Source organism: Pogoniulus pusillus, chromosome 25 (assembly GCF_015220805.1).
Source record: "Pogoniulus pusillus isolate bPogPus1 chromosome 25, bPogPus1.pri, whole genome shotgun sequence".
NCBI classification, from domain to species: Eukaryota; Metazoa; Chordata; class Aves; order Piciformes; family Lybiidae; genus Pogoniulus; species Pogoniulus pusillus.
This window is the reverse complement of record NC_087288.1, coordinates 20,799,842-20,827,231: the sequence shown is the minus strand read 5'-3', so window position 1 is coordinate 20,827,231 and position 27,390 is coordinate 20,799,842. Positions and strand designations below refer to the sequence as shown.

The 27,390-nt window shown below is 58.0% G+C and overlaps 1 pseudogene; it reads right to left on the bottom strand.

Annotated features, from left to right (window-relative positions):
* LOC135186414 (hydrocephalus-inducing protein homolog) overlaps window positions 1-27,390 on the bottom strand; it is a 66,738-nt pseudogene that overhangs the window by 5,602 nt on the left and 33,746 nt on the right.

Here is a 27,390-nt window from a genome sequence, read left to right as displayed (position 1 = left end):
GATGCCCACAGCCAACAGCAGAGGCTGTTTGGGTTGGAGAAGACCTGGATGCCCATCGAGTCCAACCCTCAGCCCTGCTTTCCAGCCCCTTGGCCAGCTTTGCTGCCCTGCTGGGAGCTCAGCCTCAAGGTGCCAGGGGGCTGCTCAGCACACACACAGCAGAGTGCTGCTGCTACTGTTCTGCAACCCCAGATCAAGAAGCAGGGAGTTGAAGTCCTTTGGGGTGCAAAGGCACTGAATCAGAAACAGAGCTGACTTCCAGGGAATGGGCATCTGCTCAGTGCTGACCAAGCCCTCAAAGGCAGGGGTGGGGCAAGAAGATGAGGCCAGACTCTCCTCAGGGGTACCCAGGGACAGCACAGGGGCAAGGGCCACAAACTAGAGCCCAGGAGGTTCCATCTAAGCAGGAGGAGAAATTTCTTTGATGTGAGGGTACTGGAGGCCTGGAGCAGGCTGCCCAGAGAGGCTGTGTAGTGCCCTTGTCTGGAGAGATCCCAATCCCCCCTGGCCATGCTGCTGTGGGGGCCCTGCTTTAGCAGGGGGTCGGTCTGGATGACCTCCAGAGGTCCCCTCCAACCCCACCACGCTGTGCAAGCCTGTTCCAAGCCTCATCCTGCCACCCAACACAGGCTGCACCACTGCAGCTCTTGTCTTAGGCTGTGCCTCCTGCCCAGGAGACTTCCCCAACTCGTGTGAGCCCTCAGCTCCCCCAGCAGCCACCTCTCCTCCAACACATCCTGCTGGTTCCCCTCAGGGATGGACTCCCTGTCGGGAAGGGGAGGAGCTGCTTGGCCAGCAGAGCTAGGGATCTACTGCCATCAGCAGCTCTTCTTGTGGCAGCTGAGGGAGCTTTTGCTGCTGTGCTTCTCACCTTCTTCTTCACAGGCCACCTGGCCCCTGGGGCCGTGGTGCTGTTCACCCACTTGGCCATGCACAGGCAGTCGTCCCAGTCAGGGACCTCCTCTGGGGGCAGCTGGAAGGAGATCCTGGACACCTGGCACTTCACAGGCTGCCTTCTGAAGGTGACCTCGACTTGTGACTGCAAGGTCACCCTGATGTCCTTGGCACAGCCGGCATGGAGGTGTCCTACCTGGAGAGAAGCAGAGAGCCAAGACCAAACTGGCATCACTGGCAAGGCCACGCCAGGCTGTTAGTGTGGGGAGCAGCTGTGCCAGGAGCCTCTCTGTGAGGAGAGGCTGAGAGCCCTGGGGCTGCTGAGCCTGGGCAAGAGCAACCCCAGAGGGGATCTCTCCAAGCTTCTCAAGAGCTAAAGGCAGGGGCACAAGAGGATGGGGCCAGACTCTTCTCAGTGGGACCCAGGGACAGGGCAAGGGGCACAAACTGGAAGCCAGAAGGTTCCATCTGGCCAGGAGGACAAACTCCTTTGGTGTGAGGGTGCCAGAGGCCTGGAGCAGGCTGCCCAGAGAGGTTGTGCAGTCTTCCTCTCTGCAGAGATTCCAGACCCACCCTGGCCACGGGGATCCTGGGCAAGCAGACGGAGGTGACCCTGCTGGAGCACTGGACTGGATGATCCCCAGAGATCCCTTCCAGCCCCCAGCGTGCTGGGACTGTGCCATACTGCATCTCACTGAGGACTGATCTGGGCTTTGCTAGAGAAGAACACCAGAAGGTGCCACCTCCTACAACATGGAGCCTCTTCTGCCCCGGCCCAGCCAAGCCAGGGATGGCATCTCCTAGGTGGCACTGAAAGGGCTCTCACTGTGCCATGCTGGCTCCCTGCTTGCTGCCGGGAAGCTGCCAGGCAGGGTCTGAGCAGCAGGGAAAGGCAGACACAGCCATGCTCACCTGGGGGGAGAAGTGAAAGGGAGCCTCAGGCAGCCACTGGAAGTGCAGGGCCTGCCCCTTGCTGTGGTTGGTGACGGTGAAGGTCATGGTGCAGGGAGTGCCAAGGGGACAGTCCCTAAACTGGATGTGGTCCCACTGGGCATCTGCTGGCAAGGAGAAGGAGAGGTCTCAGCGTGCAGGGAGATCCACCTGCCCCCTGGCACCACAGACACACAGGGGACAGCTCTGCCTCCTCCAAGCCTTCCTTCCTCTGGCCTCTGCAGCCCAGGACATGGCTGCACCTGGGCCGGGAGCTGGCAGTGCCAGCTCATGCCCAGCTTGGCACCCACCTGCATCCCCAAGTCCTTCTCTGCAGAGCTACTCTGGGCCCAGCATGGACCCCTGAGGGACACCACTTGTCACCATTCTCCATCTGGACACTGAGCTCTTGATCGCTACCCTCTGGATGTGACCATCCAGCCAAGTCCTTCTCCACCAAGCAGCCCACCCAGAGAGGACACAAATGATCAGGTGTGCTCTTCACAGCACCCCATGGGCTGCAGACCTCCTTCTGGAGGTCCTCAATTCAAAGCTGCTCTCTGTGAGCCCTCCCTGCTGGCCTGAAAACTTCTCCCTCCACAGGGCCCCTTCCCTGGTGCTGCCAAGCAAGGCTACTCTGCAGGCTACACAGGGGGGCAGGAGCTGCCTGCTAAATCTGGGCCAGCCCTGCGCTGGCACCAGCTGAGCCCAACCATGGAGGTTCCCATTCCTTGCTCCACCTTGGCAGCCTTTCCTCTTACTCTCAACGATGTCCTCCTCCAGGCTGCTCTCAGGGAGGTCCTGCTCCTCCCTGTCTGCCATCAGCCCCTGGATGTTGTCCAGGGTGAAGTCCTCATCGTGGCCGTCTCCCACCAGCCTGATGGTGGTCTCCTCACGGGGGTTGTCCAGCACCGACACGAGGATCTTCCCCTCCAGGCGCTGGGCCAGGTGCGGCTGGAAAACCACCTGGAACTCTGCTGCCTCCCCACGCCGCAGGAGCAGGCGAGCGGTGTGGAGCTGCCTCTCTGCACAGCCAGGGACAGCAGGGGCAAGGGAGACACAGGAGACATTGCCACGGGCAGAAAGGGAACGGGAGCTTGAACCCAGCTGCCTCTCTGCACAGCCAGGGACAGCAGGGGCAAGGGAGACACAGGAGACATTGCCACAGGCAGAAAGGGAACAGGAGCTTGAACCCAGCTGCCTCTCAGCACAGCCAGGGACAGCAGGGGCATGGGAGACACAGGAGACATTGCCACAGGCAGAAAGGGAACAGGAGCTTGAACCCAGCTGCCTCTCAGCACAGCTGGGTCCATCCATGCTTCCAGCCCCTCCTGCTCTGCTCATGGGGCTGTGACACCACCGCAACATCCCTGGCACTTGTCCTAGGCTCAGCTCAGCTCTGGCTTTGGCTGCAGCCAGCCAGCCCCTGCCTTAAGCAGAGCTGAGTGCAAGAGCACTTCGGGCTTTTGCTGGCTGCCTGTGGGCTCAGGGCTCCTCCCTTCAGCCTGCTGACTCCCCACATGCAGGAAAGACCTCAGAATGGTCCCCTGAAGTGGTGACAGCCCCCAGGACTGAGCCCACCATGCCCAGAAGAAGAGAAAAGCTTCCTAGAGCTTGCTAGGAGGAAACCAACCCTGCAAAGAGTGCATGTGCAAGAGCGAGGGGACAGAGAGCCTCAGGACACAAACTGTGGCCAGTGTCTGGTGGCCTCTTGGCCAAGCCAGGAGTGGGAGACAAATTGCCCTGGGGGGGTGACCACGTTTCAGGGCTGATGAATTCACCTTCTCCAGCAGAGTCCTTCATGCCCACGCCTTGGTAGAGGCACTTTGTGGTGGGCCCAGCTCTCAGAAAGAAAACTCCCTCCTCATCCAGCAGGTCCAGCAGCACCTGGCAAAAGAGCAGGAGCACCCTGGGGTGAGCACAGCATGGCACAGGGACGTGGAGGCAGAAGGGCCCTTCCCGGAGGGAGCTGCTGAGGAAGGAGCCTCTGCCCACTGCTCTGCCCCAGCAGAAGCTCAGCAGGTTGCTGCGCTGCCCCAGGGGGGCTCTGAGCACAAGCAAAAGCTTTCCTCTGGGCTCCGAGGGCGCCCGCAGAGCAGTGGGGCACTGCCCAGCCCAGCGGCCGTGCCAGGACCTCTCCTGCCCAGCACAAGCCTCGCTGCCAGAGCAGCGCTCCCGGGCAGCTCCTCACCTGGGCAGGGACAGCGCCAGAGTTGTGCAGGACCAGCGGCAGCTCCTGGCGGGCCCCCAGCGGCAGCCTTCCGAAGCGCAGCAGGAGGCTCCCTCCGCGGCCGCGCAGCGCCGGGCGCAGCACCCGCACCGCAGGCAGCTTCCCTTCGCTGCTGATGCCAAAGCTCAGGCTGGCGGCTCCCACTGCGGCAGGCCTGCGGGACAGGGGCAGCAGACAGCGCTCGCTGGGCACGCAAGGAAGCCAGGGCCACCTGCTCGCCCCTCCTGCCTGGGGCTCCTGCCCCGGGATGCAGCTCCCCTTTCCCCTCGCCCCTCTCCTCCCAGTCCCCTCTGGCCTGATCCCAGGAGGAAGCTGCTCTGCAGAGACAGAGCCTTCCAGAGCACACTGCGCTCGGTGGGGCCCCAGGGCAGCAGAGGCATGAGGAGGGCACAGGTGCCACGGGGCAGCTTCCCTGGCTGTGCTGAGCCCAGGCAGAAGCAAGCAGCACCAGCAGAGCCTGAAGAAGTGTCCAAGCCAGAAGGGACACATCAGGGACCCCAGCAGTGAAGGGGATCTCCAAGGAGGCTCAGAGCAGGAATTTGCTGCCCTGAGGCATCCTGGCCCAGCTCAGCCACTAAAGGGCTGGGCAAGGGCAGGCCAGGCCCAGGGCACACTCAGGGCCCAGGGCAGAGGAGTTGGGCTCCTCTTTTAGAGGGCATCCAACGGCTCCCTTAGCACCAAGTACCTTGAGGCACCCCAGCAGATCCACCAGGTCACTACCTCAGCACAGACACGAGGAGGCCACGATGTCAGCTGGCTCGGGGCACAGAACCCACTGCACCCAACCCTTTGTCCTTGGCAATCTCCAGCTCAGCTGGAGCTGCACAGCTCCACTGCTTCCTCATTCACCCACTCCCTGTTGGCTCCTTGCAATGGTTTGCTCTGGAAGGGACCCTGAAAGCTCATCCACTCCAACCTCCCTGCAGGCAGCAAGGACATCTGCAGCTGGAGCAGGCTGCTCAGAGCCCCAGCCAAGCTGACCTGGAGTAGCTTCCAGGATGGAGCAGCTCCTACCTCTCTGGGCAGCCTGGGCCAGTGTCAGTGCCCCACTGCCCTCACAGCCACTGCTGCAGGCTGCACCAGGACACTGCCCTGCTTGGCTGGATCTCAGAGCTACAGCTTCGGATTGCTCTGGAGCATCTCTGTGAGCAGGAGAGGCTGAGAGCCCTGCAGCTGCTGAGCCTGGAGAAGAGCAGCCCCAGAGGGGATCTGTGAGGTGAGGCTGCTGCAGCCCTGGAGCAGCTGCCCAGAGGTTGTGGAGCCTTCTCTGCAGAGATTCCAACCCCCCCGGACACTGGGATCCTAGGCAAGCTGCTGCGAGTGCCCCTGTTTAGGCAGGGGGGGCTGGGCTGGATGATCCCCAGAGCTCCTTTCCACACCCCACCAGGCTGGGTTGCCAAATACTCTACCTAAGGCAATGCAAAGAGTTAGGAGCCAGCAGGAAGGGCCTCTCCCAAGCCCTCCTGAGGTGACTTACCTTGTGTGCACTTCAAGGGAGGCCTCAAAAGTGCAGCAGTAGCTCTTTGCCTTCTGTGGAGTGAAGGTCACAGTGGCAAAGGCGTGGGAGCAGCTGGGCACACACATCCAAACGGGATCCACCTCAAAGACATGCCCAGGGTGGCTCTTCAGCTAGGGGGAGCCCTGTGAGTGTGTCAGGAGGAAACTCGTCTCCATGTGCTGCTCTCTCAGCCATGCATGGAGCATGAGGAACAACCCCAGACAGCGGAGCCCCCTTCCTGTTTCCCTCTCAGGGGCCAAATCCAAAGCAGTGCTGACCCTGTGCCCAGGGGCTGCCATCCACCCCAGGAGTGCAAAGCTTGCTGTGAGCTCTGGGCAGAGCCCCAGCACAGAGGGGAGGTAGGGACTGCATGGACAACCCTGCCAAGAACCTGCAGCTGGCCTTCAAAGAGGAGGGAGAAAGAGCAGGGAGCCCAAGGAAACCAGAGAGTGCCTTTGCTTTTGGATCATCAGGTCCAAGGCTGAAGCCAGCACTGCCAGGACACCACTAAAGCACAGCCCTCAGCACCACATCTCCTCAGCTCTAAAAGCCCTCTGGAGATGGGGACTGCACCACTGTGCTGGGCAGTCTGGGCCAGGCCCTGACAGCCCTCAAGGGGAAGAAATTGCTCCTCCTTGCTGACCTAAGCTTTCCTTGGCACAACCTGAGGCCATGTCCTCTTGTCCTAGCACTTGTGCCTTGGGAGAGGACACTGATCCCCCTGCAAAAGGGTCTGCTTTGAGCCCTGGCTCAGAGTTGAGTAACAGCTCCTCCTCTGCCTGTGCTACTGAGCTCAAGCCTTGCCTGAGACAGGCTGAATCCAGCTCAGCTATCCCCCGCACTGAGCTGGACTGGGCTGGGCAAGAGGAAGCAATTGTCGTGGTACTGAGTTTAGGGAAGTTCAGGGAGTAACATGCGAGGCTGATTTATAAAGGTTTAAAGTGATTTATTACTAAAAACCCTAAAATCCCCTTCCCAAACTTATTTATAGCTATCCCTCATGAGTTCTTTGTTCGTGGTTGAGAATAAAAATGCAGAACGGCAATAAAGAAAGTCTACGATTCTAAGAAAGTTCTGAATCTCGAGAAATTATTCAGTCTTTAAATAAAGAGTTTACCATTTACTCACTGTCCAAATGCAGTCTTTTGAAGAGTTCAAAGCATTTACGAATTGCAGTGTGATGTTTGAGGTTTTGCAGGTCAGATCAAGTCGGGCGCCAGCTTGTGAGGCTGACGGGGCCAGACACTGTCCCACTTCATGTCACGCCAGCTTGTAGCTTCGATGTTTTGCAGGATTAGGAGTGAGAAGAAGGTGAGAGGATGTAGAGGTGTAGAGAGGCGCTCAATTAAAGCAAGTACAGTATTTTACAGTGTTCAGAAGGGGTGTGCTCAACCAACTCAGGTGATTTTTACGTTAATTTTACAGATTGGTATAAAATTACAATCAACTTACACAATTGGATAATTTACCATAAACAACTTACAGGATCACCCAGGGGACAGCCCCCAACGAATGTGCTTAATGTACCCACAATGTCTGAAAACCCCAAGGCCTTTATTTCAAAACATAACCATGTTTATGTCTTTGCTCTTCTGAGGGGGAGATTCCTCCCAGGGCCTGTATGTCTGCTGGTACTGCAGCTATGTCAGTGCAAGCAGATAGAAAATATTGTTTTGACTTTTTCGGTAGAAGGTCTCTGAGTCACAATTTTCTGTACAAATGAAGACTCTACAAAAAAGGGTCCACTTTCTTCCGTGACAGCAATGGAGCTGGAGAATGAGGCAGATGCCCCACGGCCTTCAGAGAGCCACCAAGGCCTCCTGTTCTCACCTTGCTGGGAGTGGGTTTGACTGAGAGGAGCACCTCACAGGGCACTTTGTTCACGTTGGAGATCTTGAACCGTGCTGTGGCCTGGTGCCCAACCAGGACGTTGGTGAAGAGGAACTTGTTGTCATCCCTGACAAACACCCCCTCAGCCTCCACTGTCTGCAGCACGTGGTGGAGGTTGCTGCTGCTGCAGATCTGGTATCCCTCGAAGACAGACTCGACATCGTCGGTCACAAAGGCTGCAAGGAGAGGAGAGCAGAGGGAGGGCTGAGGATGGAGAAGCCTTCCTGCCCGACTGACCCTGATGGGCTCTCAGCAGGGCTGAGCAGCCCTTTCTGCCCAGTGAGCTGCCAAAGTCAGCCTGAGGCAGGGCAGTTGGCTGTGAGGATGGAGCTCAGGCAGCCTCAGCCTGAAAGGGTTTCTTTGGATCCTTCCATGCCTCCCTGCCAGCCTCTCCCACTGGCGGACCTGGGAAGTGCCTCTGAGGACTCTGAGATGGGAGCTCAGGGTCAGGCTGTCTGCTCTGCCCCAGCACTGAGTTTGGTGCTGAGCAGCCACAGCAACCTGCAGGCAGCAGTACCTGGCAGGCAGGACTCGGCCACCAGGCTGTAGGGGATGCCCAGAGGGTTGTCCCCGGGGTCTCTGCCGCTGATGTCTATCAGCAGCTGCTCCTGGCACAGCCCTGGCAGCCCCGCAGCACACTCCACCGTCACCGCCTGCTGGTCCCCAGGAAGGATGCAGCCAAAGGCAGGGGACACCGTGAACATGCCCACAGTGAGGCGAGCCTGCAGAGACAGTCCCAACAGAGGCTGAGGGCCAGCAGCCTCACCTGGAGCCTCTCAGTAAGGAGGACACCAGGCCTTGGCCTCCAGCAGGGCCCAGGGTGGGCAGGGATGACTCCATGGCCCAGAGCATGCCCCAGGAGGAGCTGAAGAAGCCAAGAGGAGCTGCAGGCCTGTCCCGAGAGGCTTAAAGAGAGCACTTTGGCTGTGAAGGCTGAAGGTGGGAGCTGAGATCCTTCAGCCTCCAAGGGTCAAACAGGGGAGCAGAGAACTGTGAGTGACAACGGCAGAGGAGAGAGGGCACTGGGCAGAAGGAAAAGCAAGGTCAGCTCCTCTCCATGGACTGGGTGCTCAATGAGGACGTACCACAGCTGTGGCACTCACAGCCCTCTTTTGGCCAGCAGCCACCAGAGGCAGGCTCCTTCCTCCTGGCCCCGCAGCTCCAGCTCTGAGCCAGAGCAGGGCACCCAGCAGCTGCTGCCTCTGCTTACGGCTGGCATAGGAGGGGTCTCCACCACACAGGTCATATCCCCTGCCATGGGGATGTGCCCCCCGCCAGGGCACAGCGGTGCAGGAGCCTGTGTTGGGGAGCAGGAGCCACTCACCTTGACAGAGGGCAGCAAGGGCCTGTCCTGCTTGCCTACAGCAGACCTTCCTCTGGAGCTCTGCCTCCTCTGAGAGCGGGAGAGCCTCCTTTGGTGTGCACCCAGGGGAGAGAGCAGAGAACGGCCCTCAGGCTGAGCTCCTCCTGCCCTTCTCCAAAGCCAAACCTTCCTCCTGCTCTTCACAACCCCCTGCACCACCTGTCGCTATAGCCACTGACAGAAGGGCTCCGCCACCAGCTTCAGGAGGCTCCTCAGGAGGATTCTGGGGCACCTTTCTACCCCCTACTCAGCAGCCACTTGCACAGGCAGGCAATAACCCAGGTGACACAGGAAATGGCCTCGTTTGCTTGGCAGAGGCATTTAACATCGAGTCCAAGCCTGAAGCCAGCACTGCCAGCTCACCGCTGTCCACCCGGCACCACGCATTGGTGCCTTTGAAAGCCCTCCAAGGACAGGGACTCCACCACTGTCCTGGGCAGCCTGGGCCAGGCCTTGACAGCCCTCACGGGGAAGAATTTGTTCCTCCTGTCCAACCTAAACCTCCCCTGGCACAATCTGAGGTTTTTCCTCTGCTCCTATCACAGCCCCACCCAGCTGCAGCCTCCCTTCAGGCAGTTACAGAGAGCCAGAAGGGCTCCCCTCAGCCTCTTCTTCTCCAGGCTGAACAAGGCCACAGACCCTCTGCTCTAGACCCCTCAGCAGCTTTGTTGCCCTTCTCTGGCCATGCTCCAGCACCTCAGTGGCCTTGGAGCAAGGGGCCCAAGCTGAGCCCAGGAGTCACGGTGCAGCCTGGCTTGTGTCCTGGCTGCCCACCACGCACCAGCCGTGCTGTGAGGCCTCCTCAAGCAGCAAGGCTGCTGCAGGTCTCTCTCACCTTTTCCTGGGTGCCTCAGCTGCACCCTGCTCTGCTTTGCAGATGAGGAACTCCAAGGGCAGGAGGCCTCTGTTCTCCAGCAGGAAGCTGCAGGCTCTCCTGGTGCCGCTGACCATGGCCCCACAGTTGAGCATCGCAGCAGGGCTGATGCTGTACTGGCTGAACACAGCCTTGGCTGACAGCCTCACTGGGATGGTGGCCACAGGCTCAGCTCCCGCACTTGGGCCTGGCTCCAGCACCTGCAACCAGGGCAGGGACTGGCACCTCCAGCAGAGACCAGCCCCTGCCTCTGTCCTCTGACCACAGCCCAGCTGCCCATCAGCTCTGGCCAGCCTGGGCCAGAGTCCCACCACTCTCAGTGTCAAACACTTCTCCCTTCTCTTCACTCTGATCTCACTCTTTAGTTTCAAACCATCGACCCCTGTTCTGTCACAAGAGGCCCTGATCAAAAGTCTGTGCCCAGCTTTCTCACTAGCCCCTTCAAGCACTGCAAGGAAGGGCCACAAATGGCTTCTGAAAGCCTTTGCTGTGTCCAGAGGAGAGAAGATTCCCCAGCTAACGCTTTCCTGCCAGCAGAGCCCTGCCTCCCTGACACCCTCAGCCCAGGCGTGCTGACCCTATCTGCCCCCAGCGGTTCACCTGGCACAGCAGGATGGGTCTGTCCTCAACGCTGATCTCCCTCTGGGGCTGGAAGAGCAGCTGCACATTGACAGGCAGCTGAGCAGCAGGGAGCAGACCCTGCTGTGGCTGCACAGTGAAGTGGGAGGCCAGGTCACAGGTGCTGGGGTCTGTGGGGCACAGACTGAACCTGGGCAGGGAGGGAAGGAGGCAGGGGGGGAGAAGACCTCTGTGGTGAGCAGCCCAGGTGCCAGCAGCACGGCCAGAACTGTGCATGGCACCAACAACAAAGGACAAAAGCAATGAGGCCAGCTGTGCTAGGGAGCCCCAGGGCCTGGCAGAGCTGGGCACTGCTGAGTGCTGGCAGCTCCCCTCCTCCCCCACGATTTTCCTTCCTTCTCTAAAGAGTCTCCTGAAGAGAAAGGACTTGGCTCTGGAACGACCAACAGAGCTCAGCAGGGAGTAGCACAAATTTGGGGCTCACAGATGTGGCAGTTGGAAGGGGCCTCTGGGGACCATCCAGTGTCAGCCCCATGCTAAAGCAGGGCACCCACGGCAGTTTGCCCAGGATCCCAGTGCCCAGGGGCTTTGGAAGCTCTGCAGAGAAGTAGACTCCACAACCTCTCTGGGCAGCCTGCTCCCAGCCTACAGCACCCTCACACCCAACAGGTTTCTATTCACAGTCACATGCAACCTCCTGGGGGCTGTTTCCTCTGCCCCTTGTCCTGTCCCTGGGCACCACTGACAGGAGCCTGGCCCCAGCCTCTTGCCCCTCACAGCTCCTTTAGCTCTTGCTGAGCATTGCTCAGATCTCCTCCTGAGGCTGCTCTTCTCCGGGCCCAACAGCTGCAGGGCTCTCAGCCTTTGCTCCTCCCAGCAAAGGTCCAGGCCCCTCAGCAGCTTTGCAGCCTTCCTGGGACCCTCTCCAGCAGTTCCCTGTCTCTCTTGCACTCTGGTGAGTCCAAAACTGGAGCCAAGACTCCAGCTGTGGTCTCTCTAGGGCAGAGGAAAAGCAGAGAAGATCCCTCGACCTGCTGGCCACACTCTTCTCCCTGCACCCCAGTGCCCAGTGACTCTCCCTCTGCTGCCTGCTGAGCTCTGAAGAACTGCTGGGCTGTGGCTGGATTCTCCATGGCAATGGAGACTGCAGCTCAGAACAGGCCCAGTGCTCACACCCCCCACGAGGCAGCCAGCCTGGCACCAGCTTCTAGCCATGGGCAGGAGCAGACTGCAGGCCTGGGCAGCTGCTGGCATCAGGCACTCCCAGAGCAGGCAGCTGGACCAACCTGTATGCAATCTTGTACTGCCCTCAGTTCCTCAGGGTCAGCACTTGCTTGGCATTGCCCAGGACCTTCACGACCCCAAAGTCCACGCAGCCAGGGGTACCTGCAGGGCACTCACGGAGCCAGGGAAGGAATGGGAAGGGTGTTGAAGCTGCTGCAGACTGCACCCAGTCAGGAGACAGAGATCTACAGATCTCAGGTGGGACAAAGCCCTGCTCAGCACGTTTCCAGCCTGGCAAGTTTCCTCTGGCTCCTTTGCTGCCCTTTCTCTCCTTGCTCAGAGAGGATCTGCAGGGCTCAGTGGCCAAGGAGCTCAGTCTCCACCTCCTTGCTTCCACGCACAGATCCAATCACTTGCTCTGCTGTGCAGAGCCTTCAGGAGCTGCCAGCTGCTTGTTCACACCCCTGGCCTTTCAAAGCCCCCAGAGCAAACCAACATGAAGGTGCCCACTTCAAGGTGCAGAGATGAGTGGGACAGGGATCTGGGTGACCTGAGAGTGCAGCACTCCACACAGCTGGCAAGATTCTTGTGTCATGGATGCATGCTAGGTCTGCACTGCTGTCTCATCCCATCCCATCCCATCCCATCCCATCCCATCCCATCCCATTCTGTTGCCCACTAGCCACGGCAATGCAGTCCACCTGAACTACTCTGCTATGGGGGCATCCACTGACCTCCAGGAAGGGTGATGTCCAGAACTACTTCGTAAGCCTCAGCACAGACTTGGATGTTCTCCATCTGCACCACCCCCTGGACATCTTCTGCATCTGAAACCTGAGGCAGCAAGAAGCAAACCCTGCTGAAGTGCTCTCCTCAGTGCTTCTGGCAAACAGTGCTCAGGCAGGAGCAGTTCTTGTCTCTCCCAGCTGTGTGTAAAGCACCCTGGCAGGCAGCCACAAGAATCTGAAGGTGTCCCAGAGCAGGTGGCAGTGACACCCAACTGTCTTGCAGCATCCTCATTGCAATGCAGCTTTGAAAGCACAGGGAACAAAACCCCGGGAGAGATTTTTTTGCTCTGCCTTAAGAGCCTGAGAAGAAGACTCCACAACCTCTCTGGGCAGCCTGCTCCAGGGCTCCAGCAGTCTGACCCCAAAGATGTGGGAGCCTCCTGGGTTCCACTTTCTGCCTCTTCCCCCTTGTCCTGCCGCTGGGCATCACTGCCAAGAGCCTGGCCCTATCCTCTTGCCCTCACCCTTCAGCTCTGGCTCAGCACCAAGAGAGTTCTAAGCAGCATCCTCCAGGGAGGCTCTCTGGGTGCTAAGGGCCTGGACAACGTGGGGTCAAAGGAAGCTCCTGAAAGCTCCTCCTCTGGCCCTCTCTGCCTCCAGGCACAGCTCCACTGCCCAGGGCACAGGGCCGAGCACTCTGCCCAGCTCTGCCAGGGAGGGCCCTGGCCCCTCACCTCTATGCAGATCACCTTCTCCACGCTGAGAGGCTTGGTGGGCCTGAAGCACAGCTGCAGATCAAACTCCCTGTGGGGCCCGACCGTGCCCTGGCGCTGGCACACGGAGAAGCCCTGGCCCAGGTTCTCCAGGCTGCTGAGCCGCCAGGCCATGGGCAGGGGGCAGCTGTTGCGCAGCACCAGGCTCCTGCTGTGCTCCCTGCAGAGACACCGAGGTGCTCAGTGCCATCTGCCTGGCAGGCACACCGGCAGCCATGCCACCTGCAGCAGCCCCAGCCACGGCTCTGAAGCCATCCCTCAGGCTTTGCTCTTGGCCACAAGCCTGAGAGGTGGGGCCCTCAGGGAGAGTTTGGTGGTGGAAGGGGATCCAACAGAAGGCAGACCCAGAGCTGCCACTCGACTCTCTCTGCACCAACAGAGCAGGGGCACCCATTGCTGGAGGGCTACACAGCTGGGGGCTGGCATAGGACATCTAAGCCAGACAGGAAGGGGGAGCAAGAGGCTAGCAAGTGCTGGCAGCAAGAGGGCTGCTGGCCCAGTCTCCCATCAGAGCAGCCACAGGCCAAGGAAGGTGAAGGGGAGCTTCAGCAGAGCCACCCACTGCAGAGTGCCCACAGCCTGACTGACCTCTTCAGAAGCACCCTGCCGAAATGCAGCTGCTTGGGGCTGACCTCTAGCTTCAGCTGCACCCCCTGGCAGCACAGGTGGAAGACCACTGGCTCTGGGTTGTCCTGGATGCAGCAGATGAGGCTGTCTTGCACCAGGCCAGCTGCAGTGGGGTGTGCCCAGATGCTCAGCTCCTGGCCACATCCCCAGCAAAAGAAGGAACACAGGAGGAACACTCAGTGAGCAGCAGGAAGGGCTCCTGGGCTCTGCTGCTGCTGCTTATCCCACCTGCCTCTGCCCTACCTGCTTCTCATAAGGCCCTAGCTTCATGCAGGCAGGTTCCAAGAGGAAGGTGTCTCCACAGCCATCCTGCTCAAAGGAGAAGTGCACCTCTGCCTCCCAAGGGGTGACGTTGCAGATGGTCAACTTCTCGCAGCTGCCAGGCTGAAGCAGAGCCTTGGACCTGTCCAGAGAAAGGGCAAAGGCTGCAGGGGAGCTCTGGCAAGCAGCCTAAGACACAGGATCACGCCCGCGGTGCCTTGCATGCTGCCTGTGGTCATTCCCTGCTTCCTTTGATGCCCACCCCACACTTGCTGTCTCCACCCCAGAGCTGTGCATGACAAGAGGTTTGAAAGAGCTCAGCTGCCCTCTTCCAAAGGAGCCAGGAGGCTGCTGTGGTCCAGCTCCCGGGTGAGCCTGAGGGATGGAAACCGAAAGGGTTCAGTCCCCAGAGGAGTCCCAAAGGTACCAAATGCCTCTCAGCATGGCTGTGGAATGCTGTTTGGAGGGAAAGGCTCAAAAAAGGGGAAGTCTTCAGCTTGGCCAAATCCTCTTTTGGTTTTAAAACTGCTCCTTCAGGCTGCCCACAGGGCTCCCTCCCAGCACTAGAAACAAACACCACATAGCTCACCTCCTAGCCGCTGAAGCTGAGACAGGTCACCCCAGGCTGCCTTCAGGCTGCAAGCAGCATGTGGCTCTGGCCACCAAAGCACCCATCAGCCATGAAGATCAGCTTCAGCCCTCCCCAGCTCCTCCAGCACTCCTGAGCATGTTATGTGCTCAAGCTCCCACAGTTTTGGTCCTTCAAAGCCACCAAACTCCCAGCTCTCTGCCTGGGCCTGCCCTGAATTGTGCCACGGGCAGCACCTTCCTGGCAGCACAAGATCCTGCAGGTGCCATACCAACACCCTGCTGCGTGCCAGCAGCACAGCTCGGGTGCGGTGAGGCAGATCTCGCGGAGAAGGGCTGAACTCAAATATGCAAGGACACTGCACAATCCAATGTGGATCAAAAGCGAGTGACAACTTTATTTAGTGGACGCGCACTTATATGTGTTACAGATAATATATCATGATTACATTCAGCCCTCTTATCAGTAACGCAGCACAATCTGAAGCATTTTTGATCCCATTAGAATCATAATTGTCCACATAGCCCTTAAAGTCTTCTGGGTCAAATCCTGGTAGTCCTACCAGACATGTTTTAAAAGGCTCAGTAGCTGATTGCAGGCTCAGACAGAAGTCCATATTACCCGTCTGGTTCGCCCATGTCACCCACATGTTCGCTCGGGGATTCACTCGATCGATCACATTGGCCACCGCTCCCAGAAGTAGCGACAGGATCAGTGGAAGGAGCAGTCTTTGTCCATCGCACTGGAACCCAAAGCGGACCTGTTGATGTAGAGACAGAAACGTATCCTCTGCCCCAATAGAGTACCCCTGCAGGCCCCTCCCATATACCTGTCTTAGGATTTCTATACATCACCCGGACCTTTTTTTGTGGCTTTCTACTGTACCACCATGCACCTTTGCCGGAGGCGCATCCTGATCAGAAAAGATGCATAGATGATTAAGGGTAAAAAGGGTCATTGCTAAATGCTCAACTGGATCAGCAATTTCTGGGTACTTCTGAAAGTACCTTTTCAGGGTCTGATTTGCTCTTTCTACTATTGCTTGTCCCGTAGGTGAATTCGGGATTCCTCTAGTATGTTTAACACCCCATGCTTGCAACATCTGCCTAATCCTTTCACTGGCATATGCTGGCCTGTTGTCAGTCTTAATCTCCTTTGGTACTTCCATCACTGCAAAACAAACAGTCAAATGTCTTTGAATATGCAATGCCTTCTCATCAGTCTGAGCTGAGGCCCAGATGAACTTGCTATAAGTATCAATCGTAACATGGACATACTTCAGCCTTCCAAATTCTGGAACATGTGTGACATCCATTTGCCACAACTGCAACACTTCCATTCCCCTAGGGTTCACCCCAATACCCAAACCCGGACCATGATGGCTGCACTCAGGGCAAGCCTGAACTATGCCCTTAGCTTCATTCATCGTGATTTTGAACTGGTTGTGCAGACCCTTTTGCATTTTGGTGAAACCTCTGGTGTGCTTCTCATGCAAATGTGAACTCACTCAAGGGAACAACCGTGGAAACTAACTCATCTGCCCTTGCATTCCCTTCTCCCAAACCTATGTCCCATTTATGAGTACGTACATGGATCACGCAATACTGTTCTGTTCTCTGCTGCGCTGCACTTTGCATAGCTCTCAACAGCTGCCCTAAATGAACATTTGATATGTCCTTCACAAAAGCACTTTCTATGCACTCCAAGATTCCTGCTACATACAAAGAATCAGTCACTATGTTCAGTGGTTCTTGCATCCATCGCAAAAGAGCCCAAACTACTGCTGCTAATTCCAGTGTTTGTAAAGAGTCCCCAGGTTGGCCTTTTAGTAGTTGGTGCTTCCAGGTTTCTTTCTCACACCATGTAGCTGCGGCTGTTTTCGATTTCTTCCCGGCGTCGGTGTACACAGTGATGGCATCTGGCAGTGGTCGTGGTGATCTCTTCCCCTGGTGTAACCATTCACCCTGACTCATCCATTTTAGCGTGGGAGATGAAATTTGTTGTGTGGATAAATGTGCAGGACAGGATAGTAAACTCAATTGTAGTGCAGGAGTTTGCCAGAGCATTTGCTCCAAGTCAGTCCTTTTCATAGGGAGAAATATGGTGTTCGGTTCTGTGCCACTAATCTGCAGTATACGACGTCTTCCTCGAATTATCAACTCTGCCAAATTCTCAACTTTTTGTTGAATTGTTGTCTTTGGTTGTAAGGGCATAAAAATCCATTCCAGGATCCTTAGACTCTCCCCCTTTTTGTTTTTGCTCTGGCAAACTGCACCCATGAGGGTATGGGTTGATGGTAGAATAAGCAGGTCTATAGGTTCTCGTGGGTCTAGGCGACTGACCCATCTTTGGGCAATTTGATCTGATAGTTTATCAATGATGGCTTTCTGGTCTGAGGACAGATGCACTGTAGCTGCAGGGTCACGAGCCTGAAGCAAAGACCTAAGTTTTTCCAAGTCTTCTGAAGAAAATCCAATAACTGGTCAGAGCCATTGTAAGTCACCCATTAGTTTTTGTGCATCTGTAAGTGTCGTAATGTTCGTGTGTAAAGTGAGCTTTTGTGGCCAGATTTGTGAATCTGAAATCTTCCATCCGAGATACAAATAAGGTGATATTCTTTGAACTTTATTTGGGGCAATTTGTAATCCATGTTTGCTCATTGCTGCTTCAATTTGTGATAATTGTCTTTCACTAAATGGAGCTTCTTGACAAAAGAGAATGTCATCCATATAATGATAAATAGAAGTAGTCGGCCACTGTGCTCGTAGTGGTCGCAATGCATTGTCCACATAGAGCTGGCAGATCGTGGGGCTGTTCTTCATGCCTTGAGGTAACACAGTCCATTGGTAACGGATTGTTGGTGCCAGATCTCGCGGAGAAGGGCTGAACTCACTATGCAAGGACACCGCACAATCCAATGTGGATCAAAAGCGAGTGACAACTTTATTTAGTGGACGCGCGCTTATATGTGTTACAGATAATATATGCATACAGGTAAGAAGCTAAATGGCTGAATCTCTAAATACCCCATTTGCATGGTGCACCTACTTGCTACGTGCAGCTGCAAGCAGCAAACTACTTCTTATCTTATTCAGAGTTAGCTGTATCCTGCTCTGCTTGAGTTGTCTGCTGAGTCCTCAAGGACAGTGCCTCCCTAGCTAGTTATATTAAATGCTGCCTTTGTTTATTCAATATGTCTTTGTTTCTTCAATGTGGCCTTTGTTTCAGTGTGGCCTAGCACAGCCTTAATTTAGTTCTATATACTCATCCTGCTTGCCCACCTCTAAGTCATGTCCATTTTCCTTTAGCCATTCTGCAACACTCAGGGGCAGCACCTACCGGTCTCTTGCCTTGCCACACAGCAACGGCCTGAAGTGGAACACCCCCGTGCTTAGGACATACTCTCTGAAGATGATGTCCTCAGCTGCCTTGCTCTTCCTGCAGCGAGGAAACACCACCCTGGGCACAGAAAGCAGGCAAGGAGGAGCTGTGAGATGCTCTGAGCTGAAAAGCTGCTCCCAAAGCCCAAACTCTGAGTGCTGCCAGAGGCCCCAGCACTGCGTCTCAGCTCCACACAGAGCAAGAGATGCTGGCTGGCTCGGGCAGGAGGGCACAGGCCTACCAGGGACAGAGTCTGAGGGGCAGCAGAGTGGGGTGGCCCCACGAGCCAGCCTTACCATGGCTCCTGGCTGATGCTGGGGTACAGGCAGGTGCCCCTGCAGTGCAGCTGATAGTGGTGCTGCATCCCCAGCAGCTCGAAATGCAGCCTCTGCTCAAACTGGCCCTGCACACTGGAGCTGAAGTGGATCTGCAGCTCCACCTGGCCCCGAGCAGGCACGACCCAGTGGTAGGGGCTCCTCCTGGCAGGGAAAGAGGAACCTTCAGACACTGCTGGCAGTAAAGGAGAGCAGCAGGAGCTGGGGGACTTGCCATGGTGCAGCCAGGCTGAGGAAGCTCCTTGGCAAGCTGGCCCTGAAGCAGAGGGGTCTCTGCTTCCTCTCAGCTCACCTGACAGACCTCCCTGGGGGTGGCACCGCGCCCACATGGCTTTGGTCCCCCTCAGGGGAAGGTCTGGCTGGTCCCCTGGTGCCTGGCCTCTGGAGCTCTCTCCTGCTGTGGCCAGAGCTCTGCTTCTCCCTCACAGCCTCCTGCCTGCTTGTGCCTTTCTGCCTCCTCGACTGGCCCCTGCCTGGGCTGCCCTGCTCCTCTGAGCTCTTCAGCCCAAAGGGAGAAAGCAAAGGCAGACACAGGTGAGACCTGTCCTGAGAGCCAGCACTGCAGAGGGGGTCTCAGAAGAGCAGAGCAGAATCCCCTCCCTCCCCTTGCCATCCACACTGCTGGGGATCAGCCCAGCACAGTGCTGGCAGTGCATGGTGTCAGCTCCTGTCCGCCTTTGCACTCCCAGATGAAGGTCTGAGGTGCAGGGGAGGCTTTCAGCTGAGGCTGTGACTCTCCTCTCACAGACTTGCCCTGTGGCTCAAGCACAGCTCTCTGTCTCTTCTGAACAGCCAGAAGGCATCTCTGCAGGCATGGGGCCCCATCACCTCTTCACTGCCCTCCCACTCTCACCCTTTGCCGGCCCACCTGCCCCCCAGCCCCCATCCAGCCCGGCCCCTGCCCTGGCACCTTCACTGCCGGGGCATCCGAGACACTGTCAGGAGCCTCCTCCTCTGGGACAAGGAGGGCAAAGTGCAGGAGGCCTCCTGCTGCAGGCACCACTCGCTTGGCTGGGTAGCGAACCACAGAGTACAGAGCAGGGGGGGGATAAAGCACCTACAGCAGAAGAGCAAACCTTGGTCATGCTCCTGGCACCTCCATCCTTACACCTCCTTAAAGACACTGAGCTGTTGGGGAGCTCTGGTGGATTGAGGTGCAGCACAGCCCCTCACTCTGCCCAGGCTGCTGGGCAGGCTCCAGAGCAGTGCCAGCACTTACAGCTGGCACCTGCAGAGGAATCTCTGCTCTGAGCCACTCGGCTGAGGGAAACAACAATCATGAGCTGCCCTGGCACCACTTCTCTCTCCAGCCTGGCAGAGCAGCTGGCAGACAGGAGGCCTGCACAGAGAGCACTCCCTCTGTGCCCCCAGACAAGCCACAGGTTTACTGCGGGACTGCAGCCCAGGCAAGACTCTGTGGCGTTGTCCCCTGGGAGGACAACAGGCCCAGGGCCCACCCGGGGCAGGCTCAGCAGCAGAGCCTCGCAGGGCTTTATCTGCTCTGCCCTTGGCAGCTTGCCGCTGCCCAGGATGGCGCTCGCCACCTCTGCAGAGCTCTGCACTTCCACATCCAAGCAGGGCATGCCGACTTCTCTGCCCCTGCCTGCCCCTGCCCCTGCCAGCTGCGATGACTCAGCGGGCTCAGGAGACTTCGCTTTCTCCAGGAGCTCTCTCTCCCGACACTCCTTCCTCCTCGCCTTCTGCGTCCTCCCTTTGGAGGAAGGCTGCTGCTGGCCTGCTTGCTGCAGCTCTGCCTGGCTGGGAGGGGACAGCAGGACACCCTGCACCCTGTCCCAGCAGGACAGAACGTGAGCTACAGCTCCCCGTGATGCCTCATAGGCCTGAAACCTCAAGGCCAAGTCCTTCAGGCTGCCACTCTGGCCTGGGTCTTCATCATCCAGCCCTGAGCAGCTGTTTGCCAGGGCAGCCTCGCCCTCTTTCCTCTACACTTCCTCTCCAGCTGCAGCAGAGCCTGGGTGCTCCTTGGCAGAGCCCTTCTTGGCTGCCCTCTGCTTGCTGCTGCAGATGTTGATGCCACTGCTGGATGTGTCTGTGCCCTGTGCAGGAGGAGCAGGAGACAGCTGTGAGCATTTCCAGGCAGGGACTCAAATGCCGCAGGACACTGAGGAACTTCCCAACAGCAGCCCCAGCCTGGCCCCAGACCTGTGCCGAGTGCTCTGCAAACCCCAGCAGAACACAGCTGCCACCCCCTATTTAGCTTGACTGAAAGCAAAGCCCTCAGTGCCAGACCCAGGAGGAGGCAGCAACAGCCACAGAGGAGCTTCCCCAAGCCAGGCAGGGAACTCCAAAGCCCTCCTTGCTCCTGAACAGTCGCTGGGGCTCCTTTCTGGGGTTCTGAGCACCCCTGACTCTTTGGGAAGCCTGCTGCTAACAGATACCTGGGGCCTGCTGCACACTCCTGACAGACATGCTGGGACAGAGCCCACTTCCCAGACAGGTCCTGGCTCACAGCTGGTGGGCACATGCAGGCTGGGCAGAAACACTGGGCCAAAGCCACCCAGGGCTTCACAGAGGCTGTCTGGAGCTGTGTGCAGCCCCCGCTCAAAGGCAGCACCATTCCAGCAGAGCAGCTCACCCACAGAGTCCTGGCAAAGCTCCTGGGCAAGCAGCAGCAGCAGCCAACATCAGCTGTGCTTTCCCAGCCCCAGCCCCCAGCAGGCTGCCCAGCACCCCCTAGGCCTGCTGCACCCTCAGCAGTGCTGGGCCCAGGCTCTGCTTGCACAGCCACCCACCTGCCTGGCCAGCAGCTGCCTTCTCTTCCCTTGGCCTCTCCCAGGCTCTCTCTTGTCCACTTCTCCTGCCTCCTTCCGGTGCTGCAGCCCCTGCTGCTGCCTGTGCCCAGGCTCTCCAGCCAGTTGCCCCAGCACCCTGCAGCAAGGCAAAGGAGAGATGTCTCTGAGAGCCACCAGCAGAGCCCTGGGCTCCTGCACTGCACTTGCTGACCCCAAGCCCACACAGAGCCCTTAGCACCTTGCCGTGGACCTCCCTCAAGCTGGGCAGGCTGGGAACATCCCCAGGGAGCCAAGCGGGGAGGGGGCCTGCAAGGCCAGCCACAAGGAGGCTTTGCTGTTGCAAGGGCTAAGTTGTGCTGTTGCTCCAGGAAGCTCCACCTAGACCACAGGCAAAGACCAGGCCAGCATCGCTCCACACTCATGCCTGAAGCTCTCTTTTCATTACCCACTGCAAAGCAGCTTTCAAATCACTTGCACATACTAATCTCTGCACCAGTGCTTAGAAGCACAGACTCACAGACTCCTTTAGGGTGGAAGGAATCTTGTAGATCAAGCCCAAGCCAGAACCCAGCACTGCCAGGTCACCGCTAAACCATGTGTGCCCTCAGCATCACAGCTACAGGGTTTTTTCAGCCCCTCCAGGGGACTCCACCACTGCCCTGGGCAGCCTGGGCCAGGCCTTGACAACCCTTCTGGGGTGAAGAAATTCCTCCTCATGTCCAACCTAAACTTTCCCTGGTGCAGCTTGAGGCCATCTCCTCTTACCCTATTGGACGTGCCTTGGGACAAGAGCCCAGGCCCCACCTGGCTCCCATCTCCTCTCAGGGAGTTGTGGAGAGCCAAAAGGTCTCCCCTCAGCCTCCTCTTCTCCACACTAGCCTCCCCCAGGTCACTCAGCTGCTCCTCCCCGGCCCTGTTCTCCAGACATTCCCCATCTTCCCTGCCTTCTCTGGACATGCTCCAGCTCTTCATTGTCCCTCCAAAACTGAATCTAGGCTTTGACATGAGGCCTCCCCAGTGCCCACCGCTGAGGGACAATCACCTCCCTGCTCCTGCGTACCACACTACTGCTGAGCCCACCCGGGACACTCACTGACGCCAACTCTCCTTGCCCTTCTCCCTGGGCACAGCCTGCTCTTTATGCAGGATGGTCCCAGCAGTCAGAAAGCACAGGCTGCAGGAGCTCCCCTCCTGCAAGGCAGCCTCTCAGCAGCCAGAATTCCTGATGGAACCCAGTTGGGAGCATGGGAGATGTGTGCCAGTTGTCCTGAAAGTTATGCCTCACACGTGCCCTCTGCTTTGGTGAGGAAGGGGGTGAAGATGATGGGAGTCGGCATGAGGAACTCAGAGAGCCTCAGAAGTGCATGGGCAAGGCAAGCACAGAGCCCAGCTGCCTGCAGCAGCCTCTGAGACCCAGGCCTCAGCATGAGCACGACGAGGAGTTCTCAGCTCCCTGCAGGAAGGTCCCTCCCCTGCTGGCAGCCAGGCAGCTGGCAGGCACCACCCTTGTGCTGCTCGGCATGGACACTCTGGGCCTCTTCTCTGGAACCCTCCTGAGCTCCACCAAGGTCTCCAGAACGGGGACACCTTTTGGGGATGCTGTGCTGGGCATCTGCCCACAGCAGGCTTACAGACCTCTGCTTCCCCTCCCGCTGCAGCTGTCGGATCCTGCTCTCCAGCTGAGCTTTCTGCTCCTCCTCACCCAGCTCCCAGAGCCACTCTGCCTCCCTCCTGGCCACTTCTTCCTGCTCCCGGCCTGCAGCAGGGAGCAGAGGAGAAAGTATCAGCAGAGCTGTGCTGGGGCAGCTGTGAGCAGCCCCAGCTCTGGCCCAGCCCTTCCCCCTGCCAGGAAACAGCAGGGAGCTCCTGGCCCTGCTCCCAGCTCCAGAGAACCCCGAAATCAGCACCAGGCTGGGAGCTCGTCAGGCTGGGCTCACTGCACCAGCCCGGGGGACACCTGGCTGCTGCTCAGGCACTGAGCCACAGCAGCTTGCACCTGGGCCCAAGCTGCAGCGCTGCAGACTGCCACAAGAAGCTCCTAGCCAAGCTGGCAGATCATGGTTTGGACAGATTCACTCTGTGCTGGATCAAGAACTGGCTGGATGGCAGAGCTCAGAGAGTGGTGGTGAATGGTGCCACATCCAGTTGGCAGCTGTCACCAGTGGTGTTCCCCAAGGATCAGTGCTGGGCCCAGTCCTGTTCAATATCTTTATTGATGATCTGGACGAGGGCATTGAGTCCAGCATCAGTAAGTTTGCAGATGACACCAAGCTAGGAGCAGGTGTTGATGTGTTGGAAGGTAGGAGAGCCCTGCAGAGGGACCTGGACAGGCTGAATGGGTGGGCAGAGGCCAATGGGATGAGATTTAACAAGGCCAAGTGCAGGGTTCTGCACTTCGGCCACAATAACCCCAAGCAGTGCTACAGGCTGGGGACTGAGTGGCTGGAGAGCAGCCAGGAGGAAAGGGACCTGGGGGTACTGATAGATAGTAAGCTGAAGATGAGGCAGCAGTGTGCCCAGGTGGTCCAGAGAGCCAATGGCATCCTGGCCTGGCTCAGGAGCAGTGTGGCCAGTAGGACAAGGGAGGTTATTCTTCCCCTGTACTCAGCACTGGTCAGGCCACACCTTGAGTACTGTGTCCAGTTCTGGGCCCCTCAATTCAAGAAAGATGTTGAGGTGCTGGAACATGTCCAGAGAAGGGCAACGAAGCTGGTGAGGGGCCTGGAACACAAATCCTATGAGGAGAGGTTGAGGGAACTGGGCCTGTTTAGCCTGGAGAAGAGGAGGCTCAGGGGTGATCTTATTACTGTCTACAACTACCTGAAGGGGCATTGTAGCCAGGTGGGGGGTGGCCTCTTCTCCCAGGTAACCAGCAATAAAACAAGGGGACACAGTCTCAAGTTGTGCCAGGGTAGGTATAGGCTGGATGTTAGGAAGAAGTTCTTCACAGAGAGAGTGATTTCCCATTGGAATGGGCTTCCCAGGGAGGTGGTGGAGGCACCGTCCCTGGGGGTCTTCAAGAAAAGACTGGATGAGGCACTCAGTGCCATGGTCTGGTTGATTGGATAGGGCTGGGTGATAGGTTGGACTGGATGATATTGGAGGTCTCTTCCAACCTGGTTGATTCTATGATTCTATGATTCGATTCTATGATTCTAAGTCTCACGGCCTCAGCTCTGCTGCCTGTGAAGCAGCAATGAGCTGCAGCGAGGCAGGAGGGCAAAGGCTCCCAAAAACAACTCCCACCATCTCTGCTGCTGAGCCAGAGACAGTGGGCAGGGATGAGGGCTCTGGAGAGAAGCCTTGGGAGGCAGGGGGACAAGGAGTCTCACCTGCCCACTCCTCTGCAGCTCTCTGCCTGGCTTGCCAAGATGCAAAGTCCTGGTGCAGGTTCACGAGGTAGATGTGGGGTCGGTTTCCCACAGCTCACAGCAGGCAGAGCAGAGCAGAGGCTGTGCTGCCTGCAAAGGAGGTCTGCAGGCCATCGAACACCACTCCCTGGGAACAGTCACTCAGCTGTGAAGGCCAAGAGAAGGTTAGCTGTGGCATGCCTGCAGCTCTGGGCCAGTCGCTGAAGCCATCTGGCAAAGGACACCAAGCAGCTGGCACAAGCTCTGAGCTTTCCCCACGGCCCTGCCAGCTGATGGCATCTGCAGCTCCCCGCGAGGAGCACAGGACTCCTCCTCTCCCAGCCCTCCCTCTCCAGCAGGAAGGTGTCCTTTGACCCCTGGCCTCGCACCTGCAGCCTTTCAGACAGGATGGTCACCAGCAGCTCCTCGGGCAGCACGCAGCTCACCAGGCCCAGCTCTGCTGCAAGGCTGCCGCCATGGCTCAGCCTGCCTTTGTCCCCAGACCTGGACTGGCTCAGGGGGGAGCTGAGCGTGGCCTTGGTGCTGCGCCGCCGCCAGAGGGCAGCAGCTGCCCCTAGACCTGCAGAGGGCACAGAGAGCTCAGGGGGCTGCTGTGGGGTGCAGGCCGGCATCTTCCAGCCCAGTAGGCACCCTGGCATGGACACTGCACTCTCTGCTTTCCAGAAGCAGCTCTTTCCCTGCTCTCCTCTTAACGTGGCAGAACAGACCAACTTGGCACTGCATTTGCAAGCCAGACAGGTTTGGATGCGTTGCCCAACCTCCACTGCCCATCGCCATTGCAGCTAAGGCCTCCTTGGGAGACAATCCTACTGGGGACCCAGGTCCTTCTCCCTCCCACCAGCTTTCAACCCCACCAGGTTCAAGGCTGAGCCATGCAAAACAACTCCAGGCAGAGCCAAGCTCTGGCCTCACCCTGCAGAGCTCAGGGCACCAAATGCCCCACAAAGGCTCCTCAAAGTGTCTGGTCCCCCGTGGAGAACAGCTCCGTGTGAAAGAGCTGCCTGAGCTGCCAGCAGCTCCGGGGAAACCTCTGGAGGAAACACCTCAGCTAGAGCACAGCTCTCATCTCAGGCTTCTCTGGGAGCTCCTGTCCTTCCTTTTGTGCTTGTCAAGCCACCGAGTCAGTCCCCTCATGCTTAAGGAGCCATTTCAGAGGGCTCTGCCTGCTGAAAGCTAGCAGGAGTTCTGCCTGATAGCCATGCAGGGCAGGATGGAGACAGCAGCAGCAAGGCAAAAGCTCTGAGAAAGATGCCCTAGCACAGGAAGGTGTGCGGTGCAGGCTTGGGGCAGGCAGAGTGCCCCTGCCTGAGCCCATAGGCTGCACACAAAGTTCCCAGAGATGCCCTCTGAAAGGGCTCTGCCCTGCTCCGTGCTGCACCCCTGCTCCCTAAGAGCCCCTGCTCGAGGCTGTGCCCCTGCTCTGCAGCCGCAGGAGCAGGCAGCCGTGGTGGGCTCTGTGCCCAGCAGTCTCCTTACGGCCATCCTTTGCCTGCTGCTGGCTCTGCTGGCTGGCAGCTGCGGTGCACAGCTCCCGGGCACGCTGTCCTGCCTGGCTGCTCCCAGCCGCCACGGCCTGGCTCACCACAGCCTCCAGGGACAGGCAGCGCCGTAGTGCTGGGCCAGGGCAGCCGCTGCCGACGTCTTGCCTGCAGAGAGAGAAGGCTGCTTGGGGACACCTGCACCTGGAGGGTTTTCCAGGGACAGCTTCTGCCAGGCCCCAGATCAGCTGAGGTCTTCAGCCCCTCCACATCCACTTCAAGCCTGGGCCCAGGGGGATGCTCATAGCCCTGTCCCACCACCACTCAGACTGTCCCCTGGCCTGTGCTGCTTGGCACAGCCTCAGCCAACATCTGGGCATGGTTCAGGGGGCAGTGAGGCTTGGGACTGCTCCACAAGGCAATGTGGACACTAGGCACTGTGCTCCCGTGCAGCAGCGGGGACATGGTGCGGTGGAAGGTCCAAATTACACCTTGAACACATCTCCATCACAGGCCCTAAACACCTGCCTGAATACCCACCTTGCCCCCCCCTTCCCTCTTCTTCTTCCCGGGTGGAAGAAGCAAGAAAGCAGACAAAAGCTTTGGCACCTCTCAGTCTATCACAGCCCCGGTATTTGGCCTTGTCTTGCAGCTTGGTTTGTGACAAACACAGGGCACGACCCTAGCCCTGTGCATCCTCCTTGTTTTGAGAAGTAACTCCGGACTGCTTCTAGGGATGGGTTTATCTGTCACTGTTGGTCAGAGGCACCCCTCAAAGTGCTTCAGCATCCAGCAAACCTGCTTGTTGCTGCTGCTACTGCTTTGGTTTCGTTTCCTGTTCGCCTTAAGTGCCTCTGTCTGCCACGGCTCTTTGCGTCATGCCTAACTGGGGACTTGCCTAGGACCGGCATCCTTGACCCTGCCTGACCGAGCCCAATCCAGGTAACGACTTGGTAGCTACCCAGCAACAAGCTGCAACACCAGGGAGCTGCCGGCTCCCTGCCATGCCCAGCACTCAGCCAGACTGCTGCAGCCAGCAAGCCTGGAGCCTGCTTTGCCCAGGCTGCTGACCACCCGATGGCTTCCTGAGAGCCACGGCAGACTCGCCTTGTCTCCGGCAGCCCCCTCAGACGGCCTGCTCGATCCGGACCAAACCAGCCCCGTCCCACCCTCACCACGTGCAGCCCGCCAGGTGACTGCACTGAGCACTGTGCCCTTGGTGCTTGCGGAGCGCAGATGCTGAGTCCCTTAAGCAGCGACTCACCTCACTGCCTGCACTCAAGCCTGTACAAGTTCATGCTTAACCTTTCCAGCAGCAGTTTGTGCTCTCTGGCTGTTACAAGCGTTTTCTGAAGACTTTCCCTGAACCATTTCATTTGGCTGTATGGATACCTTCTGCAAAGCAGCTGTAGCAACTGCAGCACAGGATCTGGCTGTGCTAATTGTAGCTAAGCTGGGGGAAGTTTTCCTTGTGTAATTAATCAGCTATTTAGTAGTTTTTATGTTGGCCTCATTGCAATTCACTCCTAACCCAGATTCAGACCCTTTCTTAACACATGGTCACCCTGTCTGGGGGGATGAGAGCCCAGCTGCATGGACACCAGAGGAGCCA